This window comes from Sapajus apella, unplaced genomic scaffold (genome assembly GCF_009761245.1).
Source record: "Sapajus apella isolate SASKATOON/1434 unplaced genomic scaffold, GSC_monkey_1.0 scaffold2, whole genome shotgun sequence".
Classification (NCBI taxonomy): Eukaryota; Metazoa; Chordata; class Mammalia; order Primates; family Cebidae; genus Sapajus; species Sapajus apella.
The window spans coordinates 38054237-38069751 of NW_022436942.1; the positions used below are offsets into that span (position 1 = coordinate 38054237).

Sequence of the window (15515 nt, forward strand, 5' to 3'; positions counted from 1 at the left end):
AGTCCCTTCTCATCTCCCCGTCTTATCTGCAAGGATCTTAAGCATATTTTACTATATTTCTTCTGTTTCTTCCTCTGTAACTCCTAGGAGGTCTTAATAAAAATATCCAGTTCAGTCCAATTATAGAAAACAAACAAAAACATCAGATAGGCTCTTCATTTACTATATAAAGCCACTTTGATTCTAGATAGTTATAGAATATAAAGGCTAGGAGAAAATATTAGAAGGGTATAAGATTTTCTAATAAGAAAGCTTATAAGATTTTCTTCATATAAGACCAAGATTCTACCATTTCCATTTTGTTAGAAAATAAGCCTTGGGTATTTTTGACAACTTCTAATGAAAAACCAGTTCAAATACTTTTACCAGCAACAACTCTCAATAGTTAGTACCGTTCGTTTTTTCTGAAATTTGACCTGAAACCTACATTCAGACATGATTCCCACTCTTTTCAAATACTTTATACTATTTAGAATAATGTTTAGAATTCTTCCCTTTAACCATTCCTATTTTAGTGCAAATATTTCTTCTCTTTGAAAATGCATTCTAAAACTTTGATATTAAATGTAAGTTAAAAGTTTCAAAGCTAAACTTGCTCTCTAATATAAGCTTAAGCTGCATAGACCTGACTCCAATTTAAATATATTTGTAATATTATCCTTTTAAGTAACAATAAGTAACTGACTTTTTAATTTGCTTTTCCTATTTTTATAGCTGTGCACATCAATTTATACTATATATTATCTCTTTGACAATTTGTTTTATCTGATTCATATTGTTGCTGTCTCTTTCACTTACTACTTTGCTAATGGTTTAAATGGTTTAAACTAGAAGAATCAGAGCCTAAATCGCCAGAAAAATAAAAGTTTATACATTAAATATATTTATCTAAACAAGATATGCAGCCAGAATATACGTGTCTAATGGACCAAACTAAATATAATCGCTACCATTTGCTTAAATGAATCCAAAGTACCTAGTTGTCAAAACAGTTCTGAATTTCAAATGAAAGCAATTTGTTTAAAGGCTTATGTGAAAGACACAGTAATATTCTTATGTCATCATGTTTATCCTTTATATCAATAATCCCCCATGTACGTACCTATTTAATGTATTCTGCAGTTGTTTATTTTTGCCAGGCTAGGTAGGCAAGGATTATCTGCACTTCTTCTAAATGAAAAATCTGAGGTAATAAGGAGAGGTTAAATGACTTTGCCAAGGTCGCACAGTGAGTCTACAGCAGATCTAAGATGAAAACAAAGTGTAATGAGCCATGGTGCCTCCCTTCCTGGAAAATAATTTATCAAGCACTTATCCCAAATCAAGATTAATAGGGTCAGATGATAAGTCTTCCTTCACTGAAACACATTCAACTAATACAATAGAGATCTGTTTTTATGTTACCATTTCTAAATTTTGTGTGTAATGAAACACAAAGACAGTTAAAAACAGAAGTTCTTTCTCTCTAATAATATCAAAGATTTCATATCTTTTCACTATCACAGCATCTGCGTGAGGTAGGTTATGTGTAGTGAATTTATCATACGTATATCCAGATAAAAGCTAAAAGGAAAAATAGGTCCATGGCTCCTCAGTGCTCTGATATCATCCTTGTTTCTAGAATTAAGGCTGCACCTAGTGTGTTTCCATAAGCATTATGCTTTCCTTTGGTTCTTGTTTAAACAGCTGTCCTCAGTGCAACTGCTTTCATACTGGTTGTAATTATATTTCAACAGAAAACCATTGTTGCATTGTTATTTATAATTTGGGGAGGGAAAGCAACTTAAACTACAGAGGTCAGTTTTTCAGAACTAGAATCAGTTAAATTATTTACTAAGGGTGCCAGTGTCAGAAATATTATCCTCTGGTATATTTATACATTTAAAGGGGAAAAACTCAATTATAAAATCCCTGAGCATTAAATGGGTAGCAATGCTTTCTGCTACTTAATTTGAAGTGAATTTTTAAAATTGGTGGAAGCTGTTGCTAATGATGTCATGGGGAAGGCACAGTGATTAAGTTAAGGTACTGTATATGCCCAGGATTTAAATATCTGCATTTAGTCTCCCATTCAGTTTGAAACCACTTAATAAATAAATAACAACAAGGTATAAATTTGGGAAAATTGTAATTTTTTATTTGAAATGTAGTGCAGTATGAGAGATAAAGGCCACTATAAATCCACTCCACTATACACTAACTATGATGACTTTGGACATTTTAAGAGGCAAAACATTGGTCTGTTTAATTGTCTGCTTCTAGATATGGACAAGGGGCTTTTTGTGTTTACATAAATTTTCTTATATTCATCACTTGTTGACCTATTAGAAATCCCTGATGGGAATAGAGAAAAATATTGTGACTCCCTAATATTGCACAAGACTGCCAAAGATGGCTTTAAAAAACAACCTGAAGTCAGCTATCTGATAACTAGGAGCTTCTCTGCTTTATGATATGTAGATACTCCCATTTAAGAAAAATATGACTCCAGATCAGAAGACAGGAATATTAAAAATAATTGTAGTACCTTCATTTTATACTTACTTGGGTACTAGGCATTTATTTTATACCAAGCATTATGCTAAGTGTTAAGCATACCAAAATAATTAATCACAGCCCTTGTCTTCAATGGGTTGTCTAATAAAATAGCCAGCCATGTAAGCAAATAACCACAGTGCAGTGGCAGAGTCTCTAAGTGAGGCACATAGACCAACAAAGAAAAATTAACTAGGATATTTCAAAAAATATAATAGAGATGTTGCTGAAGAGATAATGGTTTAATGGTTTTTCAAAGTATTTTATTTACCAGCAAACTGATGGATGAGGAGGGAGTTGTCAGCAATGTGGCAATGTGTGTGATACAAAATTAGGAAATCTAAAAGGACATGATGCATTGTGGGGAGGGGATGGACTTCAAGATAGTCAGAACATGAAAGAGTTGGGAGCCAAAATTGGAGGAAGAGTTTGGAAATACAAAAAGAGGTTAGGTTAGTAAAGGTCCTGTATGCTCTGCTAAGTAATTTCAGGAAGCAGCTGTTGAAGATTTTTTTTTCCCATTTATTTATTTTATTGCATTTTAGGTTTTGGGGTACATGTGAAGAACATGCAAAATTGTTGCATAGGAACACACGTGGCAGTGTGATTTGCTAACCAGAAAATTGACATGATTAGATTGTACTTTGATAAAATGTCTCTGTTAACAAGGAAATAAATGGATAGGAGTAACGTAAGTCATATAAAGCTAGTAGCAAAGAGTGTAGTATAGAAGCCATGGCAATGATTCAGGCTGAAGGTGAAGAGGTCAGTAGGGGTGGTTTAAAATGGCTGGTTTGAAATAAAATTGCTTGTTTTTTTTAGAAGAGCAGTGTTGCATGGATGGCAATGGATAATGAGGGCAAAGAAGCAGACGAATATTTCTTCCATCAATAACAGGAGATCTAGGTTTAGGGCAAAAGATAATGTTTTTTAAAAGTTTTGCATATTCATTAAAATCTTTCCTCTCGTATGACACAAATTCTAAGTGAGAACCAACTGCCAAGAAAAGAAAGAGCTGCTAGAAATGGATTTCCCTTGGTTGGATGGGCCAAACCTAAGTCCTATAAAGTCCTAAAGAAAAACAACTGACATTTGGTGGTGGAGACTTTCTTTCTTTTTTTTTAAATTGTTCTTTAGGTTCTGGGGTACATGTGCAGATCATACAAGATTGTTGCATAGGTACATACATGGCAATGTGGTTTGCTGCCTCCATCCCCCATCACCTACATCTGGAATTTTTCCCCATGTTATCCCTCCCCAACCCACCCCCCACTGTCCCTCCCTTGGCCCCACCAAACAGACCCCAGTGTGTGATGCTTCCCTCCGGTGTCCATGTGTTCTCATTGTTCAACACCCGCCTATGAGTGAGAACATGCAGTGTTTGTTTTTCTGTTCTTGTGTCAGTTTACTGAGAATTATGGTTTCCAGATTCATCCATGTCCCTACAAAGAACACAAACTCATCAATTTTATGGCTGCATAGTATTCCATGGTGTATATGTGCCACATTTTCCTTGTCCAGTCTATAGTCGATGGGTATTTGGTTTGGTTCCAGGTCTTTGCTATCGTAAATAGTGCTGCTATGAACATACGTGTGCATGTGTCTTTATAATAGAATGATTTATAATCCTTTGGGTATATAACCAGTAGTGGTATTGCTGGGTCAAATGGAATTTCTATTTCTAGGTCCTTAAGGAAGCACCACACTGTCTTCCACAATGGTTGAACTAGTTTACACTCCCACCAACAGTGTAAAAGTGTTCCTGTTTCTCCACATCCTCTCCAGCATCTGTTGTCTCCAGATTTTTTAATGATCGCCATTCTAACTGGTGTGAGGTGGTATCTCAATGTGGTTTTGATTTGCATTTCTCTAATAATCAGTGATGATGAGCAATTTTTCATATGTTTGTTAGCCTCATATATGTCTTCTTTTGAAAAGTGTCTGTTCATATCCTTCACCCACTTTTGGATGGGTTGGTTTGTTTTTCTCTTGTAAATCTGTTTTAGTTCTTTGTAGGTTCTGAATATTAGCCCTTTGTCAAAATTTTTTCCCAATCTGTTGGTTGCCGATTCACTCTGATGATTGTTCCTTTTGCTGTACAGAAGCTCTGGAATTTAATTAGATCCCATTTGTCTATTTTGGCTTTTGTTGCCAATGCTTTTGGTGTTTTAGTCATGAAGTCCTTGCCTATGCCTATGTCCTGAATGGTTTTGCCTAGGTTTCCTTCTGGGGTTTTTATGGTGTTAGGTCTTATGTTTAAGTCTTTAATCCATCTGGCATCAATTTTAGCATAAGGTGTCAGAAAGGGTTCCAGTTTCTGCTTTCTGCACACTGCTAGCCAGTTTTCCCAACACCATTTAGTAAATAGGGAATCCTTTCCCCATTGCTTGTTTTTGTCAGGTTTGTCAAAGATAAGATGGATGTAGGTGTGTGGTGTTGCCTCCTGAGCCTCTGTTCTGTTCCATTGGTCTGTATCTCTGTTTTGGTACGAGTACCATGCTCTTTTGATTACTGTAGCCTTGTAGTATAGTTTGAAGTCAGGTAGTGTGATGCCTCCAGCTTTGTTCTTTTTGCTTAGGATTGTCTTGACTATGTGGGCTCTCTTTTGGTTCCACATGAAGTTTAAGGTGTTTTTTTCCATTTCTGTGAAGAAGGTCATTGGTAGCTTGATGGAGATAGCATTGAATCTATAAATTACTTTGGGCAGTATGGCCATTTTCATGATATTGATTCTTCCTAACCATGAGCATGGAATGTTTCTCCATCTGTTTGTGTCCTCTCTTATTTCCTTGAGCAGTGATTTGTAGTTCTCCTTGAAGAGGTCCTTTACATCCCTTGTTAGTTGTATTCCTAGGTATTTTATTGTCTTTGTAGCAATTGTGAATGGGAGTTTGCTCATGATTTGGCTCTCTGTTAGTTGTTATTGGGGGTGGAGTCTTTCCAGAGTTGGGCAGCAGGACATTCCTGGAAGAAAAGTTGTTCCTCATGGGTATCTTTATTTAGCTTCAATAAGCATAGAGACTGGATTCTTTGAGAGTTAAAGAGTTTCCTTCTAATAATTTGGGAAAGACATATGTTAATCCCAGTTCCATGAATTACTAGTTATAAAACTTTGTATAAGTCACTTTGATTCTGAAACTCAATTGTATTATGCTTAAAATGGGGGAATAATATTTGTCTCATAATTATTTCTAAAATTAAATGAAATACAATAAGGTATTTTGTATTCTGCTTAGCACATATGTACTTTGTAAATGGCAGCTATTTGTCAAATTCCTATTGAAAGTAGTACACATGTCCATTAAATTAAGGAGTTGCCAAACCTCAGTTTTATATTTCTTTATATCTTGGTTCTCTTTTTATTCAATCAACATGCAGTTTTTGAGCTCTTGTCCTGTATGAAGGGGTCACAGATTTCCTGGCTATGGTCTGAAAATCTAATGGACAGAGAGAAATATTGTCAAATAAAGACAATACAATGTGATTTCACAGTCTACAAATATACATGAATAATATTTCATTCATGAGTATTCTATTAATGTCCTTCTTAAAATAACTTAATTTGGGGATTTTTCCTTAGAACTTTGCAAAAATTTGAAGCCACATTAAGTTACCCATGAGGTAACTAGTTTGAATTACTATCAGAATTTCCAGGGTTATTTTGCAAAACCTATAGATGATGTAACTACATAAACCAATCTACACAGTGATAATATCGTGATAATAATCATAACGAGGGTAAAAGTTAATGCAAACATAATAATTCAGAGTGCCTACCGAGCACAGTTACTATCTATACAGATGTAATGATCAAGAATAATCAACATGACAGACATTTTATCCATGATTCATCTGCCTAGTTGGTATTATGTTAGTTACTTTTAACTTTGGTGGGCAAAATGACATTGGGCTGGGAGGAAATAGAATTAGAGAATCAACCTACAGTTTTATGTTTCTCCGGCATGAAAGGAGTTTAGTAAATAAATAAACTTTATTTATTTATTTACTGAATAAACCTTATTTATTTATTCACTAAACTCCTTTCATGCCGGAGAACATAAAACTGCTGGCTAGAGAAACCAGGAGTAGAATCTGTAAGTGAAGCAAAACAAATTCTAATCAATTCTTGTTATAGTATTAAAATGCTTTCATTTTCATAACCCATTTAACAAGTAGATGTTTCCTATGATGCAAAAATACATTTTTTTCTTTCCACACCTCTGCAAATTGCTTTTGTGTGATATACTGCACCACAGGACACTTATCCAGAGAGCTAATGTAAAAACCTCATTTTGAGAAACAATAGTAGTGTCAATTTATATGTCAAGAGAATGAATACTGCATTCCAAATTGATGTAGGATCTGACATTTCAAATCCAAAACAAATTATTTGGAAGACCCACTATCTTTTTCCCTGATCTCTGTATTAACAGCTTTTGTGACCTTAAATGCAAATGAAGTACAATACTAAAGATGTTCTTCATCAGTATGAATTAGAAGTTCCTTAATGTATGTTTCTGTGATCATCAGTTTATTTTCCAACATTTTCTTTTTTCTCCCTAAATCAGTTTAACCAGCAGCATGTTGTGAATGTGACTCATGTCATCTGTGCCTGTGGTTAACATTATGTTGCAGCAACAAGCCCACCTGACAGATTTTTTGAGCCTAGGAAGTTGTCCATTTCAATTAACAGGATGCCCAGGACATTTCCCTGGCAGAATAATCAAAGTGCACACTGGTTCTCCTTCTCTCTGAAAAAGAAGAAAATATTATGTACTATTAGCATAAAGTCAACTTTCTATTTTTTTTAAGCCCAATCTTAGCAGGAAACCAATATAAATAATGAAAAATAATATGTATGTGCTAAAACTTAAAGAAGTGTGATTTCTTTATTCCCTGCAGCATAGTATACATGCCAGGCATTCCTTTCCTAATTCTGTCTCTCCTGTAGAAAAATAGATGGGTACATCTATGAATTTATATTGCTGCTATTGCCTGCTGTTCCCTGTCCATTGCAATAGGTCTGGATTTTCTGTGCTATGGAAAGTAAGTACTTTGAAGAAAATACATCATCCTAATGTTTAAATATTGTTTACTCTGTGAACTCTTTGAAGAAACCTGCAGTGTTTAATTCCTAGGCCAGTGCTAAGCAAGGCTACCTAATGGGTGGCAAAGTAAAAACACAGTGTGATGATGACTACAAATGGCTTCATGAAGAATTGATGCAGCTTCTCAATAATACTTTAATGATATAGAAAACTCTGACATTGTCTCACATTTAGTCGACACTGGTCTAAACTTTTAATAAAATTGCATCGTAAACCATAACACTTTAAGTCCAACTCAATTTCTCTATGTTCTATTCTTGATTTTTATTAATTTTTTTTTTAAACCTAATCAAATAAGGGAACAAAAAAAAAAAAGAAAAGAAAAAAGAAAAAGAAACTGAAGCAAAGCTCCATTCAGCTATTAAAACATCCTTCCAAATGTATGCAGGCACTCCTTAGATATACCATTTTGTATGGTTGAGCTTCACAAACTCATCTCTGCAGCAGGCTGCACATTTGGCTAGGAGACAACTGAGTTATAAAATTGGTTTTGGACCATTGAGAAAAGAAATGGAGCTAAAGGACAGAGATTCTATCGTGAGCCCCGTAAAGTAGGAACTATTTCTTCTGGTAAATTTCTCCTCTAATATTGGTTTATTTTCTTTTATACGAAGGCTGATCATTATCAAGTTACCCACCCTGTTTCTCCATGCACAGCGATCCTCTATTAAAATTGTGCATATATAGTAGAGATGAGATGAGCCTAAAATAATGCAAATATCTCCTTTCTTTAAAAAAATCAGTTATTACTAAAAATAGTATGATAGCATTAAACAATTGATAAATTATAGCGTTAGGAAAAATAATTATAAAGAAAAAGAACCATAACATCATACAATTTGGGACCTGAAAGGATGATCAGTTAACCCCTCCAAAAAATATTTTAAAGATGAAAACTGCTGTGCACAAATGTCAGTTTGCACCAAATCAGAAAGCTAGCTAGCATTGGAAGAACAGAAGTTTAGAAAATTTATAATACCCAAACCTAGGCTTTTTAAGAAAATAATTTACTGTAATTCTTTTTATTTTATTTTTAAAAGAATTGAATTTTGTCTAAGTAGAAAATTTAACTCACCCATTAACATTTTTATTCTGTTGCCAAAATAAATGTACTTTTTAATATTTGAATGCCCCTTTTATTTTTTCAAAGCATCTTCAAATCTATTATTTTTGTCATCATAGCTATTCTGTAAGGTGGCTATAAAAATTTCTGATTTACTTTTTCCCACTGAGGACACTGAAAAACAGAGAGATAAACTATAACACTTCCAAGTTCGCAAATCAATGTCATTACAGACATTGACTATATAATTATGAGTGCCAGTGAATTTGCAGAAGAAAAAAAAAAGAGGAAACTCACTTTCACTGAATACAAAGTTATTTATACTAAAAACTATTAAGAGAAGTTTTATATTTATTATTTAATTATCTGTGGAGAAGCATTATCTCAATTTCCTAAACAACAGACTGAGTCTCTTAGACAGGGTAAGTAATTCAACTGAGGCTTTAGAGCTATTTAGAGGCAAAGGTGGGATTCAAACTCAGGATTGTCACTCCAAAACAAGTGCATGGTCCACTACATGAGTGGCTCTCAAAGTATGATCTGGGTACCTGTAGACCCCAAAATCTTTTTAAGGAAGATTCTGATATTAAAACTATTTTCATAATAATGCCATTTAAAATCTTATTCTCAGACATGGATGAAACTGGAAACCGACATTCTCAGCAAACTGACACAAGAACAGAAAACCAAACACCACATGCTCTCCCTCATAAGTGGGTGTTGAAAAATGAGAACACATGGATGCAGAGAAGGGAACATTTACACACCAGGGCCTGGCAGGTAGGGGGCTAGGGGATGAATAGCAGGGGGTGGGGGGATTGGGGAGGGATAGCATTAGAAGAAATACCTAATGTAGATTGCAGGGCAATGGATGCAGCAAATCACCACCATGGCATGTGTATACCAATGTAATAAACCTGCACAATCTGCACATGTACCCCAGACTTAAAGTATAATATATAAAGTAAAAAAAAATAATAAAATAAAATCTCACTCTCTAACAATTGTACACTGGAATTTTCTAGAGATTACTTGCAGCTGCTTGACTGACGAAGCAAAATCCAGCTGTTTTCTCTTAAATCAGACATTTAACAAGATTTGCAAATATGTAAAATAATGTCATGCTTCTCATTTGTTTTTGTTTTGGAAAATTATTTTTAAATATATTATGTTATAGGTTAATTGTTTATTTCAAAATAAATTAACTATAGTTTATCTTTTTTTACTTTTAATATCTAGTAGGTTATATATCTGTAGATGCAGCTCACATGCATAAAAGCTCTCTTGCATCCTTAATTTTTAAGAGTACAAAACAGTTCTGATACAAAAAAATACTTTGAGAACCACTATACTAAATTAAGCTTCTTTACTGAGTAAAATTGGAAGCTACAATTACAGCAAAACAACCAAGGATCTAGTTTTCAAAAGACAAGCAAATATTTGTGTACCTTAGTTTTAGTGTTAGAAATGACCTTTAGATAAAATCTTGCTTCCATGCTGTGTTTCCATATAATTTATCCTAGAAATAAATCAGTAATTATTGTTCGTTGCTTGGAGGTCATGAGTTATGAATTGTCACTGTAACCAGGTATTTCAATCTGACCTTTTGACTTAAAAGGTCTAAAAAGCCAAAGAGGAAAAGATGGGTGATAACACTTGCACATTCCAAAGTGAGGGGCTAGAGTCTCCATAGAGCTTTCAAAGGCAGCTTTAAAAATTAGTTTGACAACACTGCTTCTACCTGAATAATATAAAAGAGTTGAAGTAGGAAAAGACAGATTGTTGGAAATTAAATACTTTATTTGGATGTAGCTGTCACTGTGCTCTGAATCTTCATGGGGGAAGGAAGAAAAAGCTTCTCTCTCCCACAAAACCTGAGGAATGGGGCTTTAGAGAGTCCATCTGGAGATTCTCAGCTGTAACACATGATGTTTCTGGTGCTCCACTGCAGATATCTGACCCACGGCAGGAAAAGTCAAAGATGGGATATTGTGGCTGGGTCAGCCCTCAAATGAAGGAACATGTATTGGAGGCTTCATTGAGAGTAATCTGTACTTACAGAGACTGACAGCCAAGAATGATGTTTCCTCTGGAACCAGATATTGAGGAACTAGCCTGTAGCCATTGCTCTTAGTAACTTTTTATTTTTTATTATATATTTTATAAGTGATAATATTATGTTCATTATGATTACATAATTATATTGCATTTTTCATGCCTGCAGAAGAGTTACAAGTATAAAAAATTCCCATATACTCTTTACCAAGCTTCATCAATTGTTTCTGTTATCTCACTTGCTTTATTATTCCATCCATCAATCTCTCTCTCTCTCTCTCTCTCTCTGTCTCTTTCTCCATGCACATTCATCACACATACACTTTTGTTTTCTGAACCATTCACCTATAGATTAGATACATCATACCTCTTTACTCCTAAACACTGAAGTGTGTACTTCCTAAGAATAAGCACATTTTCTAATATAACCACAGTACAGTGGTCAACATCAGGAAATTTCACATTGATGCAATAGGATTACCTAACATAGAGCTGGAGTTGTTTTAAATTCTTCCCAAGACTGCCTGGAAGGGCATCCTAACCTCACAGAGGGAGAGAACTGCTATTTTTCCCAAAGCTTGAAGGAGGAAGTGTGAAGGGCAAACAGACGAAAATGCATAGTGTTCTAACTCAGTCTTGAGTGTGTAGCAGCAATTCTAGGAAACTGGGGCTGGAAATAGAACAGACTCATTTACCAAAGGACAGTTCAAAGACATATTTGCTGGGTAATGGGATTGAGAGAGGTGCGTGGTCAGCAAGCAGCAAGGCAAACTCAAGGATGGGTTGGAGAGCACCTACCCCAAGCTCCTGTTTGTGCCTATTGACTAATGTCAGAATTGGTGATAGAACCCAGGATTGTGCTGCTTCAAAAAGTAAAGCACTTTTGTGCTCAGCTGCCAAGATTAGCTACTATATTATTATTCAAATTCAGAATTTTGCTTGACAGTATGTTAATATAATGTGTAATGTATTTTACCATTCTAGGGCCATAAACTCATTTATTCATTTAATAACCAAATATTAACTGAAGGCCTACATGGTAAAGATTCCTGAGCAGTTTGTTCAACATTCATTCATTCAACAAATATTTACAGATAAGAATAATGTACCAGATTTTCTAATTGCTAGGAAAACAGTTTTTCACTAAATGGGCAAGATCCCTACTCTCCCCTGGAAACTACTTTCTAAGGTACATTCTGTCATCCTTGTTGAATTTAGCAGTGTCATTACTGTAGGGGGATGCCGAAATGATGTTTTGCTATATCTGGCATTCTATGGTTTTTATTCTGCAGTTATTAAGGAAAGATTTGGATTGGGGAATAATGCTAAAGAAAATTTTGATCTTGCTTTGTTCCTCTGAATGATCTAGTATCTTCTTAAAGTCCTATTTATTGGCTGCATATTTTTTTATTTTTAAATAGTTCCAGGATAGTAGGTACTTTGTGCTGCATTTATTGTGACCTTTGATAGCCTATGGCAAAGCAGAACACTCTTATTTAAAATGTGCTTATAGGATGCTTCTTTAGGCAAATAAAATTTATACATTATTGAGCAAGAGCTCACAGATTAATCCATTATTGTTAATGGATTAATTATTGTGAATACCAAGTCCCAGAGTTGATTTTATATCCAAACTTTCATGTGTGTTTTTAATATTTAAGCAGTTATGATTCGTCTACAAGTATTTTGACATGCTACGTATATTAAACACTCAAGCCCGAATTCAGAGTAATTTTCCTTTGGAGGCAAAAAAATATTATCTGAACCATCATTTAGTTTTACTTCAATGTGAATTATGAGCATCATCAACATGATTCCATTTCCTCTAAGTTGACTTTAAGACTTTTAAACTCAAAGCCAAAGCTATAATGACATTTGGTTATTGAGCTTTATAGAAGCATTGGGAAGCCTGGAAATGATGCTTAAATTATATTGAATCTTGATATTTCTAGTAGCCATTTTTTAAATCATGAGAAACTAAGTTTAGTAGCTTGCTTTGGGGGTATTGTTTCTAGACACACAAATCCAGAGAAAAGTACACTGTGTCAGATTTCTGGCTATTACACATTGTAGAATAAAAACATGATCGATAGCTTAGGCGTACACACACATATAATACATATGCATATAGGTGATATATATATGTATATTTGTTTTATATATATTTCTTCTATACATATGTATATATGCTCTGTATTTTGTTCTGCAATATAGGTAAAGTATGCATATATATATATATATATATATATATGTTTATGTATGTGTGCATAATAGTTATTAAGTGGTAGCACGTTATAAAGCCTGTTTGACTCTAGAGCTTTTTTAAAAAATTACCAGGCATTGTAACTGTATAAGTGACCTTTTCAGAAGGTTGGTAATATTGACAACCTCGTTGGGAAGTGTGTTTTGATTTTACTAAATAAAAGTAGATTATGTTTATATATGAATGTGTAACTAAAGTGAATCTTTTCCTTGGTGCTACATATAAGGTACTGAAAATAGCTTTTTTCAAAGATCCTTGAAATCCAAATGCCTTTGGCATAATATTATGATAAAGCATTGTGCTTTAAACCCTGATTTGTTAATTTTATGCATGATTTATTTGAATTTTATATAATTTTTAAGGGAAATATTACTATTCAAGTGTTTTAAATCGCTTTCTTTTATAATTCTAAGTTAACAAATTGCTTACAGCAGTTAATAGTTCTAGTCAAACACTTTAAAGATAGAAGAAAAGTATTAATTTGTTGGGCATAGAAATTATATCTGTTCCATAAACATGTTCCAAGTACAGGACACAGAGTTATTATTGCTTCTTGATCAAGGAGGAGTTCCTGTCCTAGTTATAGAAATGAAGAAGTAAAGATTCAAGAACTAGTTGCATTATCTGATGTGTAATGGATTTATATATTGAACATTGGGAAAAAATGCTCATTCTTATCCATTTGATGTGTTCTTTCTTGATAAGAAAATGCCTTTATGAAGTTTAAAAAGGCAAAAAGTTATAATAAACAAAACAGTATGCTTTTATGTTATTGGAATCACATGGTTTATTTATTTATTGGTTTTTAGGCATAAGAATATATTTAAAGCTAATTGAAAATCCACACAGAACTGCATACTAACTTGGTCCTTTTATACCTTTTAATACACCACTTGAATTTATTTCAACAATAATCTGATCTTAGCATTTGGAAAATACTTAATATTTTTTAATGTTTAATTGACACAGATTATATATATTTGAGATGTACAATGTTATTATTTCATATATGTTTACCTCGTATAATAATTACCACAATGAAATTAATGAGCACATCCATCACTACCCATGTCGTACCTCACCTTTAGAACTCATTTATCTTATAACTGAAAGTTTGTACCCTTTAACCAACAACTCCTCGTTTCCCTCACCCCCAGCCCCTGGTAATCACTTTTCTAGTCTCTGTTTGCATTCGTTCAAATTTTTTAGGTTTCACATAGAAGTGAGATCAAACAGCATTTTTCTTTCTGTATCTGGCTTATTTAGCATAATGTCTTTGAGGTTAATCCATGTTGTTGCAAATGGCAGGATTTCCTTCAATTTTTGTGGTTATTCTTTATATATATATATTTATACATATAGAAATTATATTAATGAACACATCCATCACCACCCGTATATATATATTCTGATATATAAATATATATATGATAGATCAATCATATATATATCAGTATCAGAATATATGATATATATATTCTGCATTATTAAATAATTGCAGCGTTATTCACAATAGCTATGATATGGAAACAACCTAAGTGTCCATTCTGCTGCCTCAAGCAGTATACATAGCATATATATACATGTATATATATATACACATACTATGTGTATATATATATACACATATATAGTATGTGTATACTATATATATAGTATGTGTATAGTACATATATGTATATATATAGTATGTATATATATACTATGTGTATGTATATATATAGTATGTATACATGTATATATATACTATATATATAGTATATATAGTATGTATATACTGTATGTATGTATATATATAGTATGTATACTGTATATATGTAGTATACATATAGTATGTATACTGAGGCAGCAGAGAGGCAGTATACATTTTATATATATATGTATATCAGTTTATATGTATATCAATATATATACTGATATGTATATCACATTTTCTTTGTCCATTCACTATCAATGAACACTTAGGTTGTTTCTGAATCTTAGCTATTGTGAATAATGCTGCAAGAAAGATGAAGGTGTGGGTGCTGGGCATGGGTGTTCACGCCTGTAATCCCAGCACTTTGGGAGGCCAAGGCGGGCAGATCACAAGGTCAAGAGATGGAAACCATCCTGGCCAACACAGTGAAACCCCGTCTCTACTAAAAATAGAAAAAAATTAGCTGGGCATGGTGGTGCGCACCTGTGATCCCAGCTACTCAGAAGGCTGAGACGGAAGAATCACTTGAACCCAGGAGGTGGAGGTTGCAATGAGCTGAGATTGCACCACTGCACCCCAGCCTGGCGACAGAGCAAGAGTCCGTCAAAAAAAAGAAAGAAAGAAAGAAAGAGAGAAAGAAAGAGAGAAAGAAGGAGAGAAAGAAGGAAAGAAGGAGAGAGAGAAAGAGAAAGAAAAGAGAGAGAGAAAGAGAAAGAAAAGAGAGAGAGAGAGAAAGAGAGAGAGAAAGAAAAGAAAGAGAAAGAAAGAAAGGAAAGAAAGAAAGAAAGAAAGAAA

At 33.8% G+C, this 15515-nt stretch overlaps 1 protein-coding gene and 1 long non-coding RNA gene across 7 annotated transcripts in view; one reads left to right on the forward strand and one right to left on the reverse strand.

Moving 5' to 3' along the window:
- SYT1 (synaptotagmin 1) overlaps positions 1 to 15515 on the forward strand; it is a 566059-nt gene that overhangs the window by 144359 nt on the left and 406185 nt on the right. The gene's annotated exons all lie outside the window — the stretch shown is intronic.
- LOC116563696 lies at positions 10969 to 11241 on the reverse strand. The gene is made up of 2 exons (XR_004274527.1): positions 11147 to 11241; positions 10969 to 11106 (listed from the first exon to the last, which is right to left on the reverse strand). It is a non-coding gene; the product is annotated as an uncharacterized LOC116563696 (long non-coding RNA).